Source organism: Salmo salar, chromosome ssa11 (genome assembly GCF_905237065.1).
Source record: "Salmo salar chromosome ssa11, Ssal_v3.1, whole genome shotgun sequence".
Lineage (NCBI taxonomy): Eukaryota > Metazoa > Chordata > Actinopteri > Salmoniformes > Salmonidae > Salmo > Salmo salar.
In genome coordinates this window covers 95,166,499-95,181,671 of record NC_059452.1, presented here as the reverse complement: position 1 = coordinate 95,181,671, position 15,173 = coordinate 95,166,499, and the positions used below count along the sequence as shown (strand labels likewise).

Here is a 15,173-nt window from a genome sequence, read left to right as displayed (position 1 = left end):
CTACACAAACTACCCACGCACAGGTCATGGTCCCACTACACAAACTACCCACACACAGGTCAGCATCCCACTACACAAACTACCCACGCACAGGTCATGGTCCCACTACACAAACTACCCACACACAGGTCATGGTCCCACTACACAAACTACCCACGCACAGGTCAGTGTCCCACTACACAAACTACCCACACACAGGTCAGCGTCCCACTACACAAACTACCCACGCACAGGTCAGCGTCCCACTACACAAACTACCCACACACAGGTCAGTGTCCCACTACACAAACTACCCACGCACAGGTCATGGTCCCACTACACAAACTATCCACACACAGGTCAGCGTCCCACTACACAAACTACCCACACACAGGTCATGGTCCCACTACACAAACTACCCACGCACAGGTCAGCGTCCCACTACACAACCCACGCACAGGTCATGGTCCCACTACACAAACTACCCACGCACAGGTCAGCGTCCCACTACACAAACTACCCACACACAGGTCATGGTCCCACTACACAAACTACCCACGCACAGGTCATGGTCCCACTACACAAACTACCCACGCACAGGTCAGCATCCCACTACACAAACTACCCACACACAGGTCAGCATCCCACTACACAAACTACCCACACACAGGTCATGGTCCCACTACACAAACTACCCACACACAGGTCATGGTCCCACTACACAAACTACCCACACACAGGTCATGGTCCCACTACACAAACTACCCACACACAGGTCATGGTCCCACTACACAAACTACCCACGCACAGGTCATGGTCCCACTACACAAACTACCCACACACAGGTCATGGTCCCACTACACAACTACCCACACACAGGTCATGGTCCCACTACACTAACTACCCACGCACAGGTCATGGTCCCACTACACAAACTACCCACACACAGGTCATGGTCCCACTACACAAACTACCCACGCACAGGTCATGGTCCCACTACACAAACTACCCACGCACAGGTCAGTGTCCCACTACACAAACTACCCACACACAGGTCATGGACCCACTACACAAACTACCCACACACAGGTCATGGTCCCACTACACAAACTACCCACACACAGGTCAGTGTCCCACTACACAAACTACCCACACACAGGTCATGGTCCCACTACACAAACTACCCACACACAGGTCATGGTCCCACTACACAAACTAGCCTCACACTTTACCTTGATCTAGTACATCTTCATTAGATGACAGTTTCCGCCAGAGAAGCATAAACTTCTCCAGACAGGTAGAGTAGGATGGGGTTTTGTGATTGTGGTGGCTGTCAGGAGGAGATGGGCTGGGCCTAGATCATCATCCTGCGTGGCCACCAGCTGGCAACCAATCACCACTACGCTCTGGCCCTGATCAACCAGCGCTGTAACCAGCTGCGACACCACTGTGACCTGCTGACCACCGCCATCCAAGCCAAATGTGCTGCCCTCACCCGCATATGCCAACTGCTGCTGCATCTGGTGGTGGTATGCACACACACGACGCACACACACACACACACACACACACACACACACACACACACACACACACACACACACACACACACACACACACACACACACACACACACACACACACACACACACACACACACACACACACACACACACACATGTTTAACAGTGAGAATGGCAGAATGGTGAACTTACTAAATGACTGAGAGTTTGACTGTGTGATATTAGGTTGCTTCTTGTGTAAATATTGGTGGTGGTGTCTGAGCCAAAGCCCTGAGGTCCTCAGCTACAGGTATACATCCCTGCTCCATAGTTTGTGCTTCAGTATCAGTCACTTTTCCACCCAGCCTGGCTCCAAGCCATACAGTATCATTTCATCCCATCATCACTGGATCATTTCATCCCATTATCACTGGATCATTTCATCCCATTATCACTGGATCATTTCATCCCATCATCACTGGATCATTTCATCCCATTATCACTGGATCATTTCATCCCATTATCACTGGATCATTTCATCTCATCATCACTGGATCATTTCATCCCATCATCACTGGATCATTTCATCCCATTATCACTGGATCATTTCACCCCATTATCACTGGATCATTTCATCCCATCATCACTGGATCATTTCATCCCATCATCACTGGATCATTTCATCCCATCATCACTGGATCATTTCATCCCATCATCACTGGATCATTTCATCCCATCATCACTGGATCATTTCATCCCATCATCACTGGATCATTTCATCCCATTATCACTGGATCATTTCATCCCATCATCACTGGATCATTCCATCCCATTATCACTGGATCATTTCATCCCATCATCACTGGATCATTTCATCCCATCATCACTGGATCATTTCATCCCATTATCACTGGATCATTTCATCCCATCATCACTGGATCATTTCATTCCATTATCACTGGATCATTTCATTCCATTATCACTGGATCATTTCATCCCATCATCACTGGATCATTTCATCCCATCATCACTGGATCATTTCATCCCATTATCACTGGATCATTTCATCCCATCATCACTGGATCATTTCATTCCATTATCACTGGATCATTTCATTCCATTATCACTGTACCTGTCATGCCCTGATCTGTTTCACCTGTCCTTGTGATTGTCTCCACCCTCTCCAGGTGTCACTTATTTCCCCCAGTGTATTTATCCCTGTGTTTTCTGTCTGTCTGTGCCAGTTCGTCTTGTATGTTCAAGTCAACCAGCGTGTTTTTCCCATGCTCTTGCTTTTCTATTCTCTTTTACTAGTCCTCCCGGTTTTGACCTTTGCCTGTTTTCCTCGACTCCATTCCCGCCTGCCTGACTATTCTGCCTGCCCTGAACTCGAGCCTGCCTGCCATTCTGCACCACTGGAACTCTGAACTGGTTTTGACATTTTTGCCTGTCCACGACCATTCTCTTGCCTACCCCTTTTGGATCGTTAATAAACATTTTGGACTCTAACCATCTGCCTCATGCATCTAGGTCTCGCCTTGTGCCCTTACAGTACCATTTCATCCCATTATCACTGTACCATTTCATCCCATTATCACTATCATTTCACCCCAAAGCTCTGTTGTATGATGATAACATCCGGTAACTGCCAACAAGGCAAACATCACATATTTCTATCACCATTACTACAATGCAACTACTGTAACACTATTACCAACACAAGCTTGTACTATCATTATCAACAACCTACTGTTGCCAGCACTTCCCAACTGTCTCCATCACGCAGATCAAATACTGTAGGTCTATCATGCAGATCAAATACTGTAGGTCTATCATGCAGATCAAATACTGTAGGTCTGTCATGCAGATCAAATACTGTAGGTCTGTCATGCAGATCAAATACTGTAGGTCTGTCATGCAGATCAAATACTGTAGGTCTGTCATGCAGATCAAATACTGTAGGTCTGTCATGCAGATCAAATACTGTAGGTCTGTCATGCAGATCAAATACTGTAGGTCTATCATGCAGATCAAATACTGTAGGTCTGTCATGCAGATCAAATACTGTAGGTCTGTCATGCAGATCAAATACTGTAGGTCTGTCATGCAGATCAAATACTGTAGGTCTGTCATGCAGATCAAATACTGTAGGTCTGTCATGCAGATCAAATACCGTAGGTCTGTCATGCAGATCAAATACTGTAGGTCTGTCATGCAGATCAAATACTGTAGGTCTGTCATGCAGATCAAATACCGTAGGTCTGTCATGCAGATCAAATACTGTAGGTCTATCATGCAGATCAAATACTGTAGGTCTGTCATGCAGATCAAATACCGTAGGTCTGTCATGCAGATCAAATACTGTAGGTCTGTCATGCAGATCAAATACTGTAGGTCTGTCATGCAGATCAAATACTGTAGGTCTGTCATGCAGATCAAATACTGTAGGTCTGTCATGCAGATCAAATACTGTAGGTCTGTCATGCAGATCAAATACTGTAGGTCTGTCATGCAGATCAAATACTGTAGGTCTGTCATGCAGATCAAATACTGTAGGTCTGTCATGCAGATCAAATGCTGTAGGTCTGTCATGCAGATCAAATACTGTAGGTCTATCATGCAGATCAAATACTGTAGGTCTGTCATGCAGATCAAATACTGTGGGTCTGTCATGCAGATCAAATACTGTAGGTCTGTCATGCAGATCAAATACTGTAGGTCTGTCATGCAGATCAAATACTGTAGGTCTGTCATGCAGATCAAATACTGTAGGTCTGTCATGCAGATCAAATACTGTAGGTCTGTCATGCAGATCAAATACTGTAGGTCTATCATGCAGATCAAATACTGTAGGTCTGTCATGCAGATCAAATACTGTAGGTCTGTCATGCAGATCAAATACTGTAGGTCTATCGATTTCTGTCAGTAACATCTATCTTACCCCCACTCACTCACTCACTCACTCACTCACTCACTCACTCACTCACTCACTCACTCACTCACTCACTCACTCACTCACTCACTCACTCACTCACTCACTCACTCACTCACTCACTCACTCACTCACTCACTCACTCACTCACTCACTCACTCACTCACTCACTCACTCACTCACTCAGACTCAGTTTGGGGGGGCCATTGAGATGCTGTCTGCCATGCAGTGAATGATCCACAACAGAAGCATTTCTGAGGAAGCTGGCTGACATTTAGGTGCGGCCCATCCAGCTAGTGGCCCCTTGGCCTGAGCACTCTCCCTGAAGAAACCCCCCCTCTTCTCCCTCAACCACAGTACGCTACTATAAATACAACTCTTACCCAGGCCTAAGGGATGCTGGATGTAAATGTACAGTGACTTCTCACAATCTGATTATTAGGTATTAGGTAGAAAAGGTTTTCAAGAATAATAGTGGACATTCAGCAGCCTGTCTCCCTCAGGTCAGGTGAAGTATTTCATATTTCTTTTATAATCATTCTGTGTGTCTTCCTGTCTGCAGGTCTAGATTTCAACTCAGTTCTCAACTCAAGGTTCTCTTTTGAACTCTTACCTGGCAAGAGGGCAGCTCGGAAAAGCCCTACAATGGTGAGAGTTGGGTTATTACACATGAAGATCAAAAAGTTCTGTAACATCTACTGCATTAATGAAGTATTCATAGAATGTCCCAGCTTTACATTTCAAATATCTAGCCACTTTAATAATTAAAAATGGGATGTAATAAATGTATCACTAGTCACTTCAAACAATGCCACTTAATATAATGTTTTCATACCCTACATTACTCATCTCATATGCATATACTGTACTCTATACCATCTACTGCATCTTGCCTATTCCGCACGTCCATCGCTCATCCATATATATTTATGTACATATTCTTATTCATTCCTTTACACTTGTGTGTATAAGGTAGTTGTTGTGAAATTGTTAGATTACTTGTTAGTTATTACGGCATGGTCGGAACTAGAAGAACAAGCATTTCGCTACACTCGCATTAACATCTGATAACCATGTGTATGTGACAAATACATTTGATTTGATTTGATTTTGATGTGAATAGTATTAGAATTTTTCCAGTGTGGTATAACATATTTTTGTCTGTCCTCCACATGGTCTATGTGCTCTAGAGAGGTTTATCATTCATCAGCTTGTCATGTTGACTAAACTCTATGCTGACACAATACTTGTGTCCTCTCCGGTCTCTCCTCTCCAGATAGAGGTGCTGCATGATCATGAGGAGAACCGCAGCTGTCTCTCCTACAGCCAGAGGGGAGAGGAGAGCCCAGTCCAGCTGAAACAGTGAAACAGCACCACACCCCACTCAACATCAGTCTGCATGTACTGTCAGACTCCAGTTTGGTTTCAACACCTGTTTATCGGTCTGTTATCTGCCTAGAATGTTTCATCAGGGTCACATCATTTAATTTAATAAAGCAATTCCCCTTACTAGTGCTTCTCTGTCTCTCTCTGTCTCGCTCTTTCTCTTTGTGCATCTTGCTGACTGTGCTCTGTGTCTTCAGCCACATAATGAAAGAGCTTATTGAGACAGAGCGGATCTATGTTGAGGAGCTGCTCTCTCTCTTGCTGGTAAGGTGTTTCATTTGACAGTTGCACAGACACACAAACCCTCCCAAAGGGTACAGGATAAAAACCAGGTCTCCATTTCTCTAGGGTTGTAGAGCGGAGATGGATCACCCTGTTCTCTTTGGAAATATGCCAGAGATCTACAAATTCCACAGCAGGCAAGGATGTACACACAAACACACAGATATACTCTTTCTTTCTCTGTCTCTCTCGCACACACACACACACACACACACACACACACACACACACACACACACACACACACACACACACACACCGAGGCACTGATGAGCAGAAGCTCTGACTCATTTTTTACAGAGTGAATAGTGTATTGATTGAAGTTAAGCCTGCCATGTCCGCCCCTCTTCCTCTCTACAGGACCTTCCTCCAGGACTTGGAGGAGTGCCTGGAAACTCCTTTCTACAATGGGTGAGCAAGCTTGTGATCACCCCTCTCTGACCCACTGTCAGCATGTGGTATGAGGTCATCAGTCCGAGACCACTGTAACCATCTACAGACATTCTATTGAGATTTCTCTGTCCTTTCAGAAAGAAAAGTTTCAGGTGTACGAGCGCTACTGTCAGAACAAGCCACACTCTGAGTTGCTATGGAGACAGTGCTCTGCTTGGCCATTCATCCAGGTACTCTCGCTAAGTGCACTGTCAAGCTTTTTCATTGACCAGAGATGCACTTCTACTTACTTTCTGCTTTTAAATACCCTTTCATCTATTGATAAAATGTTTATTTATTTTTTATTTGAAGTTATAGTTTTGACAAATGTGTGTCTTCTGGATAAATATGAGACATTTCTTCAATCTTTCCGTCCAGTGGCGATTTTAGCATGTAAGTCTTAGTGGGGCATGCCAGCAAAGCCACAACACAACACAAACAAATACATGAATTGCACTATAACGGTAACAAACGGTGCCCACAAACTGTTAGGGCCTACATAAAGCTGTCCCAAAAGCAGAGCTTTCTTTTCAGCACCATGGAGTGAATCATTACCACTGCTACACCTGGCTATCAGCAGAGCCTTGTCAGGCAGCGAAACAGTTCATTCAGCCTCATTTACTGCCTTTGTAAAACCATAGCTGATATGGCTGACTTGCTTAAACAAATGTTGTTTCTATTGACAATTGAGATGTACAAACTATGGCATAAGGGGACGACAAGCGGATAAGAGGCAATCCATCATTTCGATTAAGACATTAATGAGCGAGCTAGGACGGACGTAGTCAATATAACTATTTGTTCAGCACCTTTGAAATGTACAGCGACAGAATTCAGAACATGGGCCATTCTTACAGTATTCTCCCTGTACACCAAGTCAGAACCGTTGTCACGACTTCCGCCGAAGTCGGTCCCTCTCCTAGTTTGGGCGGTGTTCGGCGGTCGACGTCACCGGCCTTCTAGCCATCGCCGATCCACCTTTCATTTTCCATTGGTTTTGTCTTGTCTTCCCTCACACCTGGTTTCAGTTCCATCAATTACATGTTGTGTATTTAACCCTCTGTTCCCCCCATGTCCTTGTCCGGAATTGTTGATTGTAAGAGATTGTGCACGTTATGTCTGGCGTGCAAAGGATTTCGTCCCATTGTATTTATTTATTGTTTTTTGTTCACTGTGATTTTTATTATTAAACTGCACCGTTGTGACAGTCTTTGCTCTCCTGCGCCTGACTTCTCTGCCGCCAGTACGCACGCATTACAACCGTAGGATAAATTAATGGCATATGAGCAGACAATGAAAGCTCCTACAATTTTCAATGATTACATTTCTCTAAACAAGCTATAGGCTACATGTGCACCACCAAGTCAGGACAGTAGGCTAAGTTATGAGGGGGAAATCGACCAAATGATTAGGGTGAGGCACATGAGCTACTAACAGCTTACTACACAACATACACTTAGTATTACTTAGCTACAGAATACATATCTCCCTGGCATATTACATCATTTATGCAGCCATTTCTGGACTCAACCTGTTGTGCTGTGCTCACTTGAACAGGAAGGTGGCACGGCAGTCCTTGTGGGCAAATTTTGCCATCAATCTTTGTCCTCAAAGTCTGTCATTCTCTCGATTTATGGTGCCTTCAAGACAACTGGGAACTCTGAAAAGAACAAGGTTGAATCATGACGTCAGTGATCTTCAGGTCGGAGCTCTAGAAAGAGGCCAGAGTTTCCGACTTGGAATTCCGAGTTGGATGACTGTTCAAAACTTATTTTCCCAGTTGGAGATAATTTTTTTCTGATTTCCCAGTTGTCTTGAACTCACTGAAGTCTGAGATTTCCAAGTTCCGAGTTTCCAGTTGTTTTGAACACGGTAGAAGTCATTCTGGAATGACAGCATGGCCAATGTATTCAAACTTTTCTGGCCCATGGTGTTGAATGTTTATCCTTTTAAGCTTGTAAAAGAGACCTCTAAACCCACACTTGGACCACACACCCACAACACTGAATAGTAGACTAGTGATTGCTTTGCAACGCTTGCAGTTATCCACTGATTCCTTCCAAACCACTCATTGTTGAATTTGCAATTTCCAACTTGTTGTGTAATGTTTATGTCCAATGGCTGATGAGCACCAATACGTTTTATCTATAATTTCTCTTCATATGACAAGGATTGAAAAGGATTTGCAGTAGATTGTCAACTTGATTCATGATGATGACTGCTAGCTAAGATTTTGAAAGTATGATGTTGACATCAGTCCAATCAATGCTACGGTAGATATAACGTGATTTGACGTCATTTTATCTGTGGCCAATGACCTTGAGCCTTCTTGGATGGGCACTTCTAATGTAACTCTATGGCAGCACCCAAGGGGCTTGAATTTTCGAGTTCTCTCTGTCGATTTTGTGGTGACGTAGTGTCTCCATGAGTGACAGAACACTGAGCCAATCACGGCACAACCAGAGAACATTACCAACCCCTATGCTCCGTATTTTCCGCTGGCTGCCCCACCACCACAGAAAGCACTGAGCTAGGCTGAAACACCTGCATTTTGGAGCTGCCTTACATAAGAAAGCAAAAAAGAGACCATGCTTGTTTGTTAACTCAATGATGTTATATTTTTTTTACATTGTTTGCAAACTGATATGTGACACGTATTAATGCCAAATTAACATACAAAACAGGCATGGGTCGCCACTGTTTCCGTCTCCATCTTTTGTAGGAGTGTGAGAAAAATCTGGAGCACAAACTGGGGTTGGACTCATACGTCCGAAAGCCAGTCCAGAGGCTGACTAAGTACCAGCTGCTACAGTAAGGCTTGGGCTCAGCCAACAACATCTTGACTTAGATGGTTCATGTATGAGTTTTAACATTGTGACATTGCCATTGTAACACATTGGACCTCTGGGCTCCTGTCTTTCCCAGCAGGAGCTGTAGAAGCACAGCGTGGACAGTGAGTATATATTTCAGCTGCAGGGGGCACTAGAGGCCATGTTGGATCTCCTCAAGTCTGTCAAATACTCCATGTACCAGATCACCATCACAGGGTATGAGGTAAAGAGTGTGAGTGAGAGACCATATGAGTGACTTAGCGAGAAGGAATAATTTTTCCTAATTATTACAAAGTGAATTTTGTAATAATTGTGTCCTACCATATCCCACCATGCTGGGTTGTGTTGTGTCTGGCTGCTTCCCCAGGGCGAGCTGAGTGACCTGTGGCGGGTGCTGATGCAGGGTTCCTTCAGTGTGTGGATCAGCCATAAGAGGGTCCCCACGTGGATGAAGGAGCTGACCCACTTCAAGCCCATGCAGAGGCACCTCTTCCTGCATGAGCACGCTCTGCTCTTCTGCAAGCGCCGTGAGGATCATGGGGAGGACCACGACCGCACCCCCTTCTACAGCTTTGAGCGCTGCCTGAAGGTAATGCTGGGAGGCCACTACTAGTACTGCTGCTCTTATCATATGAACCCACATGTTCAATTTTATTGAGGGACAATCATTACGCTTTCAGTGGTTAATTGTGTTTTCTCTGCAGATGAGTGCTGTTGGGATCACAGAGAACGTCAAATGAGATGTGGAAAAGTTTGAGCTCTGGTACAGTGGCAGAGAGGAGGTGTATGTTGTTCAGGTGAGGGCCAGATCAGTGATCATTTGATTTTGATTATCTTGTGCTCTGTCTAGTCTGGGTTTTGGCAAGTGACAGAGTGGTCTCTGTCTGGTCTTCTTGACTCACTGACCCACACAGTACTGTTCCCTGTGATTGTGTTCCCGAGGCCCCGACAGTCCAGATCAAGATTGCCTGGCTCACAGAGATCAGGGAAATACTCACCAACCAAGATTTCTACTTTGGATCTACTTGTCTGTCAGCTTCCATGTTGGGTGTTTGTTCCCCATGTCCTCTATTGTGGTGTCTGTCTGCATGCTGTCTGCATGCTAGTAGTTCGGTTAAACTACCTGGAGTTTTAAAGTCCCTTTTATCTGCCCTCTGCCCCCCCTCCCTTTCCCTCTCCCCCTCTTTCTCCAAAGACACTCCCCCTATTCAACTCTTAGAGAAGACTCCTCTGTCTCCTTCCTCTACTGACAGGTGATGCTCTTTGCATGTCCTCTCATGTCCTCTCATTTCCTCTCATCTCTCCATTTTACAATTTGCATGGTGAACAAAGAGATCATTCTGATTTCATGGACATTTTTTAAAATGTAATCGGTCATAGCATGTGGGTTTGTTTGTTGTGGATTTCCATCATTATACCTTGGATTCAACTCATCTTCAACTTACTGACTGTGATGTCAGGCTTGTTTCTGTGGTGTGATCTAGAGCAGGGGTATTGAACTCTGACCCTACAAGGTCCGGAGCCTGCTGGTTTTCTGTTCTACCTGATAATTAATTGTGCCAGGTCTAAATCAGTCCCTGATTAGAGGGGAACAATGAAACAAAGCAGTGAATCTGGCTTGGAGGTCCAGGGTGGAGTTTGGGGAAACCTGTGACCATGTGGATATTATTTTTCTGCCCCATACCTTTGCAACTCGGGACAGTCCGGCTCGTACGACGGTGTGCATGTCAAGGAGTCCCGGGCAGATCGCTGGCTCCTCAGGTTGTTTTGATGTCCTTCCTCACAGTAATATCCCAGACAAGTCCCTAAGCACAGAGGAGGCCGCATCGTTAGGACGCACCAGCTCCGCCCTCACAGACCCTGTGGTCTTCTCCCCCCAGCCCTGGCACAATAACCAACGCAGTGAGTCAGCGTGGGAAACAGCAGCCATTTTGTCCCACCAACTCACTTTAGTAGTAGAGCATACTCTATGTCTATAAGATGGGCCTGTCAGTGAGGTTTTTCCACTGGAAACTCCAGCATGTTACAGTGGAATTTAGTTTGTGTAGTCAGTGGAAAGGTATTCTATATGAATTGTTTTGAAAGTGTCTAGTATAAGAGACATTTAGGTGGATATGTTTAGTAAGTAGTGAGGCCATGTGAGGTGGTTTATTTTAGAGGTTCTCTCTGTCAAACGTAGGTTGGCCTGACACCTCCCACTCAGTGGACATCTTCGAGGGGTCCGGAGGTCTGGAGCACCACTGACTTGTCCAACCTGTCAGAGTCTGACGAGGATGACCACACTACTCCACTGGTGAGCTGGTCTAAACGTCATTGTAGTGTTATTATTCTGTAAAACAGTTGCGGAAGTAATTGTCAATAATGTCAGACAGTGCACTGTGTAAAATATGATGCTATGAATAAGATGTCCTCATCCCTGCGCAATAATCATACAACCTATATGTTTTGCTTACTCTTTCAGGAAATGAGACAACCAGGAAGCTCAGCTCTCTTTGAATGAACTATGTGCCATCCATCCTCAGTCCGGACACAAAGACAATTCTTGTCATCACAACTGTTGTCGTGCTGCTATCATTCCCATCCAAGTTCATATTGCCTGGAGTCTCTAGAGGCCTTAAACCTGCTGCCGGAGACAGACCAGCCATCAATCAACCTTAAACCTGCTGCCGGAGACAGACCAGTCATCAATCAACCTTAAACCTGCTGCCGGAGACAGACCAGCCATCAATCAACCTTAAACCTGCTGCCGGAGACAGACCAGCCATCAATCAACCTTAAACCTGCTGCCGGAGACAGACCAGTCATCAATCAACCTTAAACCTGCTGCCGGAGACAGACCAGCCATCAATCAACCTTAAACCTGCTGCCGGAGACAGACCAGCCATCAATCAACCTTAAACCTGCTGCCGGAGACAGACCAGCCATCAATCAACCTACCAGCCATCAATCAACCTTAAACCTGCTGCCGGAGACAGACCAGCCATCAATCAACCTTAAACCTGCTGCCGGAGACAAACCAGCCATCAATCAACCTTAAACCTGCTGCCGGAGACAAACCAGCCATCAATCAACCTTAAACCTGCTGCCGGAGACAGACCAGTCATCAATCAACCTTAAACCTGCTGCCGGAGACAGACCAGCCATCAATCAACCTTAAACCTGCTGCCGGAGACAGACCAGCCATCAATCAACCTTAAACCTGCTGCCGGAGACAGACCAGTCATCAATCAACCTTAAACCTGCTGCCGGAGACAGACCAGCCATCAATCAACCTTAAACCTGCTGCCGGAGACAGACCAGCCATCAATCAACCTTAAACCTGCTGCCGGAGACAGACCAGTCATCAATCAACCTTAAACCTGCTGCCGGAGACAGACCAGCCATCAATCAACCTTAAACCTGCTGCCGGAGACAGACCAGCCATCAATCAACCTTAAACCTGCTGCCGGAGACAGACCAGTCATCAATCAACCTTAAACCTGCTGCCGGAGACAGACCAGCCATCAATCAACCTTAAACCTGCTGCCGGAGACAGACCAGCCATCAATCAACCTTAAACCTGCTGCCGGAGACAGACCAGCCATCAATCAACCTACCAGCCATCAATCAACCTTAAACCTGCTGCCGGAGACAGACCAGCCATCAATCAACCTTAAACCTGCTGCCGGAGACAAACCAGCCATCAATCAACCTTAAACCTGCTGCCGGAGACAAACCAGCCATCAATCAACCTTAAACCTGCTGCCGGAGACAGACCAGTCATCAATCAACCTTAAACCTGCTGCCGGAGACAGACCAGCCATCAATCAACCTTAAACCTGCTGCCGGAGACAGACCAGCCATCAATCAACCTTAAACCTGCTGCCGGAGACAGACCAGTCATCAATCAACCTTAAACCTGCTGCCGGAGACAGACCAGCCATCAATCAACCTTAAACCTGCTGCCGGAGACAGACCAGCCATCAATCAACCTTAAACCTGCTGCCGGAGACAGACCAGCCATCAATCAACCTTAAACCTGCTGCCGGAGACAGACCAGCCATCAATCAACCTTAAACCTGCTGCCGGAGACAGACCAGCCATCAATCAACCTTAAACCTGCTGCCGGAGACAGACCAGCCATCAATCAACCTTAAACCTGCTGCCGGAGACAGACCAGTCATCAATCAACCTTAAACCTGCTGCCGGAGACAGACCAGTCATCAATCAACCTTAAACCTGCTGCCGGAGACAGACCAGCCATCAATCAACCTTAAACCTGCTGCCGGAGACAGACCAGTCATCAATCAGATGACAGGATCTGAAGGGTCAACTATTTCATCTCCACCAATGAAATAATTGAGACCATATTAATACCATGACAATAAACCACATGGACATGTTTCTATATTTTCCCCAGAGGGTGCAAGTGTTGCCCTGCAATGTTAGGGTATAACCCTACCCACTTCAACCTAAGCACAAGGTATTGGACCGAATCTACTCTTCAACCCCAGGCAACATCACAACATCATCTCAAAGAACTGCTCTTCAACCCCAGGCAGCATCACATCAAAGAACTGCTCTTCAACCCCAGGCAGCATCACATCCCAAAGAACTGCTCTTCAACCCCAGGCAGCATCACATCCCAAAGAACTGCTCTTCAACCCCAGGCAGCATCACATCCCAAAGAACTGCTCTTCAACCCCAGGCAGCATCACATCACAAAGAACTGCTCTTCAACCCCAGGCAGCATCACATCACAAAGAACTGCTCTTCAACCCCAGGCAGCATCACCTCAAAGAAATGCAAATCATCAGAGCCATAGGATCTCCATGTGGATGAGATGCATGAACTGTTTCTAGTCCACTATGAATATTTACTTAGAAAGGGACTGTTTTACTTCTGTTACAGTATAAGTCAATCAATCTCAATATTTTTTACATTTGTGTATACCCATCATAGTTCATGAGAGAGGCCATATCAGATTTGAACATTCTGTATCATCAGTACCAGGTTATGTGCCAAAACATGCTATTGTACATTTTCCTTGTGCACTTTATTTGTTACAACAACCTAATTTCGTACAACACCCATTATCCCCAATTATCTTACATTTCAGTGTGAAAGCTAAAAGCAAGCAACCCGCGCCAAGCTACGTATTTCTATGCTCACTATTCTACATAAATGACAACAGGGTGACGCAGGAGGTCAGGTGAACTCCTGCATCACCCTGCACGTGCTTATTTTCATGTGCACTGCAGTTTTGTTCCAGTAGGGGGTGATGTGTCAGTGGTCTGACCATTGATGTGAGAGGAGGAGTCCTGCAAGTTTCAAAGTTTATTTCCCATGTGCACAGGATGCAACAGGTGTAAAACAGTACAGTGAAATTCTTACATTGAGAGCTCTCTCCCAACAATACAGTGATATGAATAATAATAGAAAATACAATTGAGTTAGAAACACGAGAATACAAGTATATACAGGCCAGTGCCTTATTCAATGTGCAGGGGTACTGGACTGGTTGAGGTGGGTTTATACAAAACAAGTGAATGGTAGTAGGATATACATGCAACCAGGGCTGACAAAAGACTGGTAGAAGGAATATAGAAATACTTTTTGTAAGATACTAATGGTAATATATACATGGAAACAGGAGTAATAGTTACCAGTAGCATGATATATAGTAATGGTAATGGCAATCAATAATCCATGGACAGCAGTGTAATAGTAGTAACAAGTCTAATCAATAATCATTTTAGCATCAGCGCAGGTTGTCTGAGTGGGTAGAGACCTGTGGATGGGCATAGAGTCAGTTTGGATAGTCTGTTGGAGAAAGAAAGCAGTAGTTGT

The 15,173-nt window shown here is 45.3% G+C and overlaps 1 pseudogene; it reads left to right on the top strand.

Moving 5' to 3' along the window:
* The window catches only part of LOC106563707 (proto-oncogene DBL-like), a 36,656-nt pseudogene extending 25,068 nt beyond the window's left edge, over positions 1 to 11,588 (top strand).
* The last annotated feature ends 3,585 nt before the right edge of the window (positions 11,589 to 15,173 follow it).